The 11580-nt window shown below is 47.1% G+C and overlaps 1 protein-coding gene across 6 annotated transcripts in view; it reads left to right on the top strand.

The window, feature by feature from the left end:
* Positions 1 to 25: 25 nt before the first annotated feature.
* The window catches only part of LIN54 (lin-54 DREAM MuvB core complex component), a 79592-nt gene continuing 68037 nt past the window's right edge, over positions 26 to 11580 (top strand). For 3 of the 6 annotated variants that reach the window (XM_075929502.1, XM_075929501.1, XM_075929498.1), the window contains exon 1: positions 4719 to 4944. The gene's annotated coding sequence lies outside the window, so the exon portion shown is untranslated. Of the gene's footprint in view, positions 159 to 4718; positions 4945 to 5835; positions 7376 to 11580 lie in introns of those variants that run through there. The other 3 variants (XM_075929499.1, XM_075929500.1, XM_006110892.4) reach the window with 3 other exon arrangements.

Here is an 11580-nt window from a genome sequence, read left to right as displayed (position 1 = left end):
TATGGGATGTGGCGGTGGAATGGCGCTGGGCGCGTGATTTTGAACAAACACGGAACCTGTCCCTGGTGCTGCCGCTGCTGAGAGCGGCGCGCGAGCCCAGGGGGAGGAGGAGGGGGCAGCCGCGGCGCGAGCCCGGGGGAGGGGGGAGCGCGAGCCCGGTGAGTGTGAGCGCGGGGGGCCCAGCGGGGTGGGGGGAAGGGAGGGAGCAGGAAGGGGTGTCAGGGGGGAGCCCAGCGCGTCGCCGTGCAGCCCCCCCCCATCCCTGGGGGCCACCCGCTCCCTGGCTGCGGGGACAGGCCGGGGAGGGGGACCCCGGCTGCAGCGCCAGGAGTCGGTCCCCGCTGCCGCCGCCTGGGCGCAGCTCCCGGGGCGGGCGGCGCAGGCCCGGCCAGCCCACGGCGCAGCCCTGCGCGGCCGCTCCTGGCGCTGCGCCCCTCGGGCACCGGGGATCCGGCCGGTGCAGCCCCGGCCTGAGCTGTCTGCGCGGCTGCCTTGGCAATGCAGGCGCCGGGGCCGTGCCCCGCCAGCGGGTGGGCCTTTGTGGCTTGTGCCCCGGTGTGTGGGTGTATTGACTGTTTGTCCCTTTGTCACTGCCAGTCCATAGTAGCCAGGGAAACAGCCGACCCTGCGCGTGAAAAATAAAATCATTGGTTATGTGTGACTGTTCTGACGAATGGGTTGGCATTTTAAAGTCATTTGTGTAATATATTGAATAGTAAGGAGGAGCTTTCTTTATGTGGCTTTAACCCTAGAAAATGTTAAGGAATTCAAGATCTCAAGAGCTGAGACTCACTGCGACATGCTCTTTTTCAGCAAAGATCAAAAGGAGAGAAAAGCAGGGCTTACAGTTTGGGCCCTCATTCTAGCAATCTCTTGGGGGAAAAAAATCAAAATAAACGTGCCTAGTATTTTCGCTTCCCCTGCCTGCCTCATTATATAAATAAGGATGTTTAGATATAGGGCAGTATATAGAGTGTGATGAATCATTACAAAAGTTCATCTTGATGTGCATCTCTGCAGTACAAAATGGCATGCCACATGTCGAAATTGTCAGCTTTATTATGGTAGTGTTTTGCAAAATTGAGAATAGTAGAACTAATATCAATGCTATATTGGAAGATGAATCTAGTGTTTTTTTGTTTTTTTTAAAGATACAGCTACAATTAGGTCAAATTTATAACTGAAAATCACATAGGTAAATGCAGTGGGCTCATGTGTGACTTGTATACCTGATGAATCCTCCCACATATCTAAAGAAGAGAGGAGGTTCTCTGACTCTGTTGAAGTTCTGAGGATATTTCTTTTCCTTTGTAAGCTGCCTCTTTGTTTGGTGTTTGGGGGGAGAAGGGTGTCCCATTTTTGAGGTATGACAGCTTCTAAGTCAGGGATGGGGAACCTCAGATCCACAGCTTGCCCGAATCCAACCCCAAGGCTCAGACCCCCCCTTGCATGAGGGATCTTGTGCTGGCGCTCTAGCTCCAGCTCCCTGCCCCATGGTGGGGCAGCACACAAAATATATTAGGCTGGGCCCCCCAGGCGTGGAGAATGTGTGGAGTGTCTTTCTCTTAGTCTGAGGGTTTTTTGTGTGTGGCCCTCAACTGATTTTTTCTGTGGGTCAGTGGCCCTCAACCCAAAAAAGGTTCCCTACCCCTGTCCTAAGTATTGAGAGCATTTTTGTTTTGTGTGAGTTGTAACTTTTTTTAAGGAGTTCAGGGCCAAATGTTTGACTTTTGGCCGTCTCCCCTCCATGTCCCCAAAAAGAAAATACAGGCCAACTGAAATCAGATGCAACAGTACCAGTGTCACCTCATTTGCACTGTCTCATTGGGATGTAAAAGTTTTAACTGGTTAAACTTAGCCTTACCAGCATGCTTACCTGGTAACCAGTTAAACCATGGTGGGTCCAGCTGGCTGGAGCAGCCCTGTGGTACAGTAGGCCAGCAGGCAAGAAGCCAGGCTAGAGATGCCAGCAGCTCTGCACAATTCCCCCACCCCCTCCATGACTGACAATTTAACCAATTAAAATTACATAATGTAGCACTGGTTAACTTTTTAATTGGGTATTTACATCCCTAATGTCTAAGTGATCACCATTTGTTGGTTGGGAAGGAATTTTCCTCTGAGTCAGATTTCCAGTGACCTTACGGTTTTTTACTTTGTGCTTGCAATATGAGGTGCAGGCCATTTCTCCCAATTATCAGAGTATATCTCATTTAATCAGTTCCCTGCCATTGCAGTTGCCTTAAACATTGGTGCCACACCTCAAGTCCCTATTATTCTGAGACCTTTTACAAAGTTAAGTCAAAATACAGCAACCTTGATATTTACTGTGGTGAATCATGTCTATGGTTCTGTTGGTGGTCAGCTGAAACCCCCATCCCTAGGACTGAGCGCCACCAGGCAATGTAAATAATGCAGTGTCTACACAGGACTGTTGCCCTGAATGCATCAATGCAAGCTCTATGCCTCCTGGAGTAATGGGTGACATGCATCGTCAGGAGCAACGTTGGAGTGTAGACACTTACAAAGTGAGATCTATGTAAGCTGCTTTATGCTGACTAACTCTGTAGTTCAGACCAACCTTCTAGTTTCCTATAGGCTGTAATATTTTGGTCTAATTTAGTTTGCTTGGTTTTGTGTGTGGGTGTCCTGTGATATACAGGAGGTCAGACAAAGTGATCTGGTAGTTCCCTCTGGGCTTAAACTCTAACTTTGAAGGATCTTGTATGTTGATGACTAATTGTTTGAAGAATCTTTATGTGAGATCCTAGAATTCTTGGCTGGAGAGTAATTTATTTTTTTGTTTTTATTTTCATACTTTTGTGCTTTAACTAACAAATATTTTAATACAGCAAATATTTATGTTTTTCTTAAGATTGCTGTTTTCTGATACATTTTACAAAATGGCCATGTGACTGTTTTAGAAGTGTTGAATGGAAAAAACGTAGTGCAGTAGCCTAGTGTCAGAATGGTCAGTGTCTTGTTACTTCGATACAATCATCTAGAATTTCACTTTTGGGTTGGTATCTTATTTTAATCTAAGTTTTCAAATGGGGAAAAAAAACTCTGGAACAAACATGACTTGCGGTAAAATAGGTCCCCTTTCCCTAAGTATCACAATCTTTGCTTAAGCTCTGCTATTTTTCGGGCATCTTTGTAGTCTAACTATTTCATAACTTACGAGTTGATATGTTGGCGAAGGTGATACCAGGTTAGTTCTCTAATTCACCAATGCTAGAAAATGTTAAGGTTCAAGTTTGCTTACCCAGGGAACGTAGCTGTCTCACAGTTGGCACTTCTAACTGGTTGGGTTCTTGCTTTTGTACTAGTTACAGATGTAGCATCCATTCAGTTTTTATTTCTAAAACTCCTACCTTTCCCCACTTGGTGCCTGTCACTCATGAACTACTCTCCCTGGAAGGAGGTTCAGGATATGTCTGGAGGGGTACACAGATGGACGTGTATGGGGGATAGAGGAGCAGATGGGGGGGCTGGAGGGGCAGGTAGACAGGGGAGTGTGTGTGGGGGGTGGTGAGGAAGATGGGAGTGTGTGGGGTGGGGTGGGGGACAGACGGGAGTGTGTAGGGGAGTTGGTGAGGAAGTTGAGGGATGCATAGGGCGGAGTGGAGGGCAGACAGGGTGGGAGGCAGACAGGGAGGTGTGAGGCGGAGAGGAGGGGCAGACAGGCAGTGGGGAGCAGACAGAGGGCAGCGTGTGGGGTGGGGTGAAGGGGCAGATGGGGGAGTGTGGGGAGGGAGGGGATGAGGGTGGGGCCTAGAGGAAGGGAAGACTGGAGCATGTGGGGCGGAGAGGAGGGGCAGAGGAGAGTGTGTGGGGATGGGAAGGAGGAGCAGATGGTGGGGGGAGGCAGACAGGGGAGTGTGGGGCGGGGAGGGGGTAGACAGAGGGGAGTGTGTGGGGGGTGGAGAGGAAGGGCAGATGGCGGAATATGGGGGGTGGGGAGGACGGGCAGACGGGGGGCAGTGTGGGAGACGGAGCAGAGAGGGGAGTGTGTGGGAGACGGAGCAGTGGGGGGGCAGACAGGGGAGACAGAGCAGTGGAGGGGCAGATGGGTTGCAGTGTGGGAGACAGAGCAGAGAGGGGAGTGTGTGGGAGACAGGGAGCAGTGGGGGGGGCAGAGAGGGGAGTGTGTGGGAGACGGGGAGACAGGGAGCAGTGGGGGGACAGTGGGGGAGACAGGGAGCAGTGGGGGGGCAGAGAGGGGAGTGTGTGGGAGACAGGGAGCAGTGGGGGGGCAGAGAGGGGAGTGTGTGGGAGACAGGGAGCAGTGGGGGGGCAGAGAGGGGAGAGTGGGGGAGACAGGGGGCAGTGGGGGGACAGAGGGGGAAGTGTGGGAGACAGGGAGCAGTGGGGGGGCAGTGTGGGAGACGGAGCAGTGGGGGGGCAGAGAGGGGAGAGTGGGGGAGACAGGGGGCAGTGGGGGGACAGAGGGGGAAGTGTGGGAGACAGGGAGCAGTGGGGGGGCAGAGAGGGGAGTGTGTGGGAGACAGGGGGCAGTGGGGGGACAGAGGGGGAAGTGTGGGAGACAGGGAGCAGTGGGGGGGCAGAGAGGGGAGTGTGTGGGAGACAGGGAGCGGGGGGGGGGAGGGAGTGCCCGAGGCGGGCGAACCAGCCCCGCCAGGCGCAGGGGGCCGGGCCGGGCGGTGGCGGCGCAGCGGCCCGGCGGGGGCGGGGCCCGGCGGCGGGGGCGGGGGCTGCGCTGGGTGCCGGGCTGGGCTGCGATGGTGATGACGAGGTGAAAATGGCGGATCTTTCGAAATCCAACCCCGGCCCCTGACATACCAGCGTCGGCAGCCAAGCCGCCCCGGCGGCGCCCCCCGCCCCCGCCCGCCGCTGCCAGAGGCCGCCCGGCCCCTCTGGCTCTGGGACCGGCCTCCCCGCCCGGCATCCTGGCGCCGACCCCGCCGCGGCTTCGCCTGAGCGGTGAGACCCTCGCGCTGGGCCGGGGTAGCGGCGGGGCCCCCTGCGCGGGCCGAGCCGCGGGGAGAGCCCTGGGAGCGGCTGCTGGGGCCTTGCCAGGACTTCGCTCGGCTTGCGCTGGGCAGTGACGTGCGAGGGGCCCCGCACATTGCTCCGTGTGTCATCTGCACAACAGGCGGCTTTGTGCAGGGAGAAGTGAGGGGCAAAGAGAGGGCTCAGCCTGCCAGCTTTTAGATATATCTGTAAGGGATAAAGGGCGCGGCCTCTCTTATAGGACTTGGCACATTATGGCTTTAAGAAAGGGGGGGAAACTTGCTTTCTCATGCAGGTGATGAGATTGATATTCCTCAGGCATAGGCTGTGATAAAGACTCCAACCTTTTTATGAACTGTGGCTACTCGTTTGCCATGGTCATCAAATATGTATACAGGGCAGTTTGTCTTTAAAGTTCTAGCCAAGCACTAGTTTGCAATGTGCATCCTCGTTACCTTTGGACAGGTGTAGTGAAATACAGGCCAATGAAATAGTAGTATTGCACCACACTATGTGTATCATCAGTATTTCTCCTTTAAAAAAAAATTGTTGACGCATCACCGTTCTGAAATAATATCCCTGTGCATAGTTTGAGTAGATGTTAATGTTACAAAGTAACCTTCAAGGTTATAAACCTGGAGTGACTAAAAACCAGTTTGTGTTAGCTCAATAGAAATTGCCAATAAACATAAAAATATTGAATCCATTTTGTACAGAAAGCATAGAGACAACATGAATGATATATTTTTTTAAATCTCTAATATTATGGGACCAATACAGGTGGCACATATGTGCCATGTTACCTGTATTGGTCCCATAATATTAGAGATTTCATGGCATTTTTTCTGTAAAGGCATTTTTCGCCAAGATCTGGTCATGTTGTCATGATTCCTAACTCTGTAAATATGTTGTAGCATAAATTCGTTTTGCTTGTGTAGGTGATACTTAGCTGTGTTACAGTCATCCTTCCAAGGTATGTCAGAGATTCTGAGAAGTGCTGAACACCTATAGTACCCAGTGCTCACACTTGGATAATTCAGCTAGGCCCTTAGACCTGTTTCTATAACTTTCTGAAAAATGTGTTGGCCTAACTTTGTGTGCATTAAATAGAATTCATTATAGTTTTGTAAAATCTCAGTTTAACTTTAGAATTATGAACATCTCAGGAATGAAAGTTAGTTGTAGCTCTGAAAGGTTTGCATCTCTGAACATGGCTCTTTCAAAAGTTTACAAATGAACATTGACTTACTAAAGTTTCAAAGCTGTAGTATGCAGAAGTGTGCTGCTTTTAACCATTTTAATTTAAATTAAACTTCTTCTGTTTCCTTTCTTTTTGTCATACTTTGTAAACATAGTTTATTTTTATTTTTCCTTCCTGCCTGATTATCTACCACTGGCTCCAAATGTGGCGTGTGGTTGACCAGTCAGCCCATAACTCTGAGGTTCCACTGTAGTTGCTGTGAACTTCGTCCTCAGTGAGGCCAAGTGCTTTTGTCAAGTTTGAAGACATTGGTTTAGAAATGTTAAGTACTTTATTCTAAAATCCCTTGACCCATTCAGTACGTGGATTTTCCACTTTTTTAAACCCACTGAAATATGGAACTCTACATATATCTGCACATGGGCAGGTGTATCTGAAATGCAGTACATTGAACTAGCTTCAACTGGTTAAAATGGGCCAATTAGACCTATTTTGGAGTCGGAGTCTTCTTCAGTCCTCTTCTCAATCCATGGTGCAACACCATATTTATTATTTGATGTCATGCTAGAAGTCTACTACAGGCCACCTACCCAGGTGGAAGAAGTGGATGAGGCTTTTTTTTAAACAACTAACAATATCAATATCCTCCAAACCCCAAGATTTGGTGGTGATTGGGGACTTCAACTATCCAGATATATGTTGGGAAAATAACACAGCGGGGCACAAACTATCCAATAAGTTCTTGGACAACTTGGGGACAACTTTTTATTTCAGAAGGTTGAAAAGGCTACTGGGGGGAAGCTGTTCTAGATTTGATCCTAACAAATAGGGAGGAACTGGTTGAGAATTTGAAAGCAGAAGGCAGCTTGGGTGACAGTGATCATGAAATCATAGAGTTCACAATTCTAAGAAAGGGTAGAAGGGAGAACAGCAGAATAGAGACAATGGATGCACTGCGCGCCTGGGGGCGGGCAAGAATGGCTTGGGCCAACCCCGGTAATTAGGTGGGTGCACAGTGGGCGCCATGGCGGGGACCACTGAGGTAGTATTTTTCTAGGTTATTTAGAAGGGTTTGTCCTTGTTAATCCTAAATTTAAATTTACATCGAGCTTTTAGATTTCAGAAGATATTGCTCCATTCAGAACACATAAAGCATGAGACTAGTGGAATGCCATAAGAGGAGGAGGAAAACAGTTAAAGGTATGATGCTTCTTCCCTTACCCTTTAAGCCATGTCTACACTAGTGATTTTGCTTCTGTAGCTACTCTGTGCCAACAGGGAAGAGCTCCTCCCATCTACTTAATAAAACCATCACAAGTGGCAGTGACCATGGCCTACGCTCTTCTGCTGACGTAGCAGTTTGCACACTAGTGAAACTTAGGTCATTCAGAGGGTTTCCTTCCCCTCCCCACGCCTCTGAAGGATGTATGTTTTGCTAACATAAGCAGCAGGGTAGATGTTGCTAACTCTCTTCATGTTTAAGACTTTTCCTGGATTTGAGATAACCACAATGTTAGAACTGGCCTATGACCCTGCAACTTAGTTTTGTCCAGTATAATAACTATACTAAGAGTTAGTATGAGCTTAATGGCCTTTGTCATGCTTATAAGCAGTGTTCCATGTTGAGACCTAATTTCTGCTAAATTTAATATATTAGCACAAACACAGATTGTGTATATTTGTATATTTTTATAGGCATGTATTTAGTTAGTATTAGCACATAGATTGTAAATCTGTCAAACTCCTGTACTTTACTTGTTTTGATTCTTGTATTATAAGAAACACTTAACTACCGTATTAGTGCATAGAACATGTTTGCCTTACCACATCAAATAACTAACCATGGTCAACAAAAAAAAGCAGTCATGTAGCTCTTTAAAGACTAACAATGGTTTATGAGGTGATGAGCGTTCGTGGGGCAGACCCACTTCTTCAGATCATATTCTGAAAGTGAATTGCCATTATATAACAGAGGGATACAATGAAGAAGTAAACAAATTATACAGTAACGATTCAGCTACACAGAATAGAAGGTACGGGAGAGGGGATGAGGAAGGGAAAAGGAAGGAGGAAATTACTTATTGTAAGTGTAGCCAGACAGGCATCAGCTGACAGTCAATTAAGTAGCTAATCTGGAGTTACTAGGCGTATCAGAAGGTGGGAGGCTGTCTTTGTAATGTGTGAGGTAATTATCATCTAAATCAAGGCCCATTCCCAACGTGTGGAATTTTAGCATAAATAAAAGTTCTGAAATCTCCCTCTGTAATCTGGTGTTAGTCTCTTTGAAGTAAGATGCATGTTGTCAGGTCTTCAAGGGAATGGCCAGTTTGACTGAATTGTCCTCTGACAGGTTTCTCTGTGTGAAGATGTCTGATTTGTGAGCATTGATTCTCTGGCAAAGTGACTGACCAGTTTGTCCAATAGACATCACATTTGCTGGCACATGATGGCATAAATCACATTGCTGGACATAGTGGAATGTGAGCCCTTGATCGTATAACTGACATGGTTAGATCCAGTGCTGGTGTCTCCAGAGTAAATATGTGGACAAAGCTGGCAGTGGGGTTTGTTGCAAGGGAAAGTTCAAGGGTTGGTTTTAATGTGATATGCCCTGTGGTTGTTAGTAAGAAGCTTCCTGAGGTTAGGTGGTTGTCTATAGGAGAGTGTGTGTCACTCAGAGCCTCCCAGAGTGTAGCATCCTGTTCCAGTATGGGTTGTAGGTTATTGATGATGTGCTGGAAGGGTTTGAGTTGGCGGCTATAGGTAATAACAAGTGGTGTCCTATTGTTGATTTTCTTGGACCTATCTAGAAGTAGCTGGTTTCTGGGTATTAGTCTGGCCCTTTCAATCTGTTTTTTTACTTCCCCCAGCGGGTAATTGAGTTTTATGAATGCTTGGTAGAGATCTTGAAGTTTTTAGTCTCTGTCAGTGGGATTGGAGCAGATGTATCTAAGGACTTGACTTTAGACAATGGATCGCATGATGCATCCTGGATGGAACCCGGAAGCATGCAAGTAAGTGTAGCGGTCAGTGGGCTTCCTGTAGAGAGTGGTATTGATTTTTGCCATCAATGATTTGTACTGTAGTATCCAGAAAATGGATCTCTTGTGTCGAACGGTCTATGCTGAGATTGATGGTGGGGTGTAGGTTGTTAAAATCTCTGTGGAATTCGTCCAGTGTTTTTTGACCATGGGTCCAAATGATAAAGATGTCATCGATGTAGAGTAAGTAAAGGAGGGGCAATAGGGGACAGGTTTTGAGGAAACATTCTTCTAAGTCATCCATAAAGATTTAGCATGCTGTGGGGCCATGCAGATACCCATGGCTGTGCCGCTAATCTGGAGATATAAATTGTCCCCAAATTGGAAATAAATGTGGATAAGAACAAAGTTACATAAATCCGCTACCAGATTTGCCGTGGTAACCTCTGGGATAGTATTTCTAATCGCTTGTAGTCCATCTTCATGTGGAATATTGGTGTAGAGAGCTTCTACATCCATGGTGGCAAGGATGATGTTTTCAGAAAGTTTATCGATGTTTTTAATTTCCTCAGGAAGTCAGTGGTATCTCGGAGGTAGCTAGGAGTGTTGGTAACATAGGGTTTAAGTAGGGAGTCTTCCATAGGTGGATAATCCAGTAGTGAGTGTGCCAATACCTGAAATGATGAGATGTCTGGGGTTTCCAGGTTTATGGATTTTGTGAAGCAAATAGAATAATCCTGGTCAGGGTTCAGAAGGTGTGTTTGTGTGAATTTGGTCTCGAGTAGAAGCAGGGAGTTCCTTAAGAAGATGGTGTAGTTTCTTTTGGTATTCTGAAGTGGGGTCAGAGGAGAGAGGTCTGTAAAATGTGATGTTCGAGAGTAATCTAGCTGCTGCCTGTTCATAGTCTGATTTATCATAATGATCACAGCACCCTCTTTAGGGATGTGAAAGGTTAAGCTGCAAGATCACCCTAACTGGGTGATGCTTATTAGAGATGTTAAAATAGGTTTATTTGTGTAAATGTATTCTCACTGAAAATTTCAGCAGATACACGCTCACGTATTAGGAGGTGAGGAGGTGTCGGCTCCCTTCGAGCACTGGCTCCCATTTCCCCACCACCACCTGTATCTGTATCAGAGGCTTACATGCAGGCTCCCTCCTTGCAGCCTCTGCATTAGAGGCAGTAGAGGGGAGACAGGAGCCAATGCGCGTGGGGAACGGGCCTTTAAGCTGTTTTCCTGTGCGTGCTGGCTCCCGCAGAGCCGTCTGCCCCACCCTCTGTGCTGCTGCCTATGTGGGTTAGAACATTCAGCTGCCTTCTCCCCTCTCCTACTGCCTTTGTATCGGAGGCAGCAGGGGAAGGCAGAAGTTGGTACATGTAGAGGACCAATTTTTAAGATTTAAGCCCACCTGTGTTGGCTCCCGCAGAGTGATTTCCCCTCTCCTACAGAGCCACCTCCTCTTCCCTCCACACTGCAACCTCGGAGACAGAGGCAATTTTTAAGCTGGCTCCCCATGACTTCTGGCTTCCACTGAGCTAGCTGTCTCCCCCTCGTGCTGCTGCCGGTGTCATATAGGAGCCCTCCCCCCCCCATTGGTATGGCACACATTTACACAAATAAACACATTTTAACATCCTTAAAAGAGATTGCACTACAGTACTTTTATGAGATTAATTGAAAAATACAATTTTGTTTTTTACGGTGCAAGTACTTGTAATCAAAAACATAAAGTAAGCACTGTACACTTTGTTGTAATTGAAATCAATATATCTGAAAAAGTAGAAAATATCTACAAATATTTACAGTAACTGGTATTCTATTCAACAGCAAGATTACTCACCCAATTTTTTTTAATGGACTGACAGCCTAAGTTTATTGCTGTTGGAGGTGTCACATTCTACTGGTCTGGGCACCGTACAAGCATCTTCATAAAGGAACGTATTGCTTCTGCTTTCCTCTGCTCAAAAGCTCCTGAGGGAAGTGAGATAAAATGATATCTTCCACTCTCTAACAGAAATTACTTGCAAGGGAGAGTCACCCAAAAAATTATCTGCCTCTGTTCATAGTTTTCCTAATCAGCGGTGTGAAACTGATGTGTTTCTTGATTTCACTGCTGTCCACAGGATTCTGAATAGCAGCAGTGAAAATGACTAGACTCTTGTTGATTTGAAAGTACTCCTTGAAGGTATGGACAGCAACAAATCTAAGTCTGCCTGGATAGATTCATACCCTTTAAGATCAAAAAGATCTTAACCTGCATTTGGGTCAGGAAGAAATCCCTGCCTGTTACATTGTCAGATGCTCTGTGGGCTTCTGCAGCATGAGGTACAGGTCATTTAAAAAAATATAAAGCAAGCACTGTACACTTTCTGTGTTGTAATTGAAATCAATATATTTGAAAATGTAGAACATATCTAAAAAT

This window comes from Pelodiscus sinensis, chromosome 5, assembly GCF_049634645.1.
Source record: "Pelodiscus sinensis isolate JC-2024 chromosome 5, ASM4963464v1, whole genome shotgun sequence".
NCBI lineage: Eukaryota > Metazoa > Chordata > Testudines > Trionychidae > Pelodiscus > Pelodiscus sinensis.
This window is presented reverse-complemented; position numbering and strand designations above follow the sequence as displayed.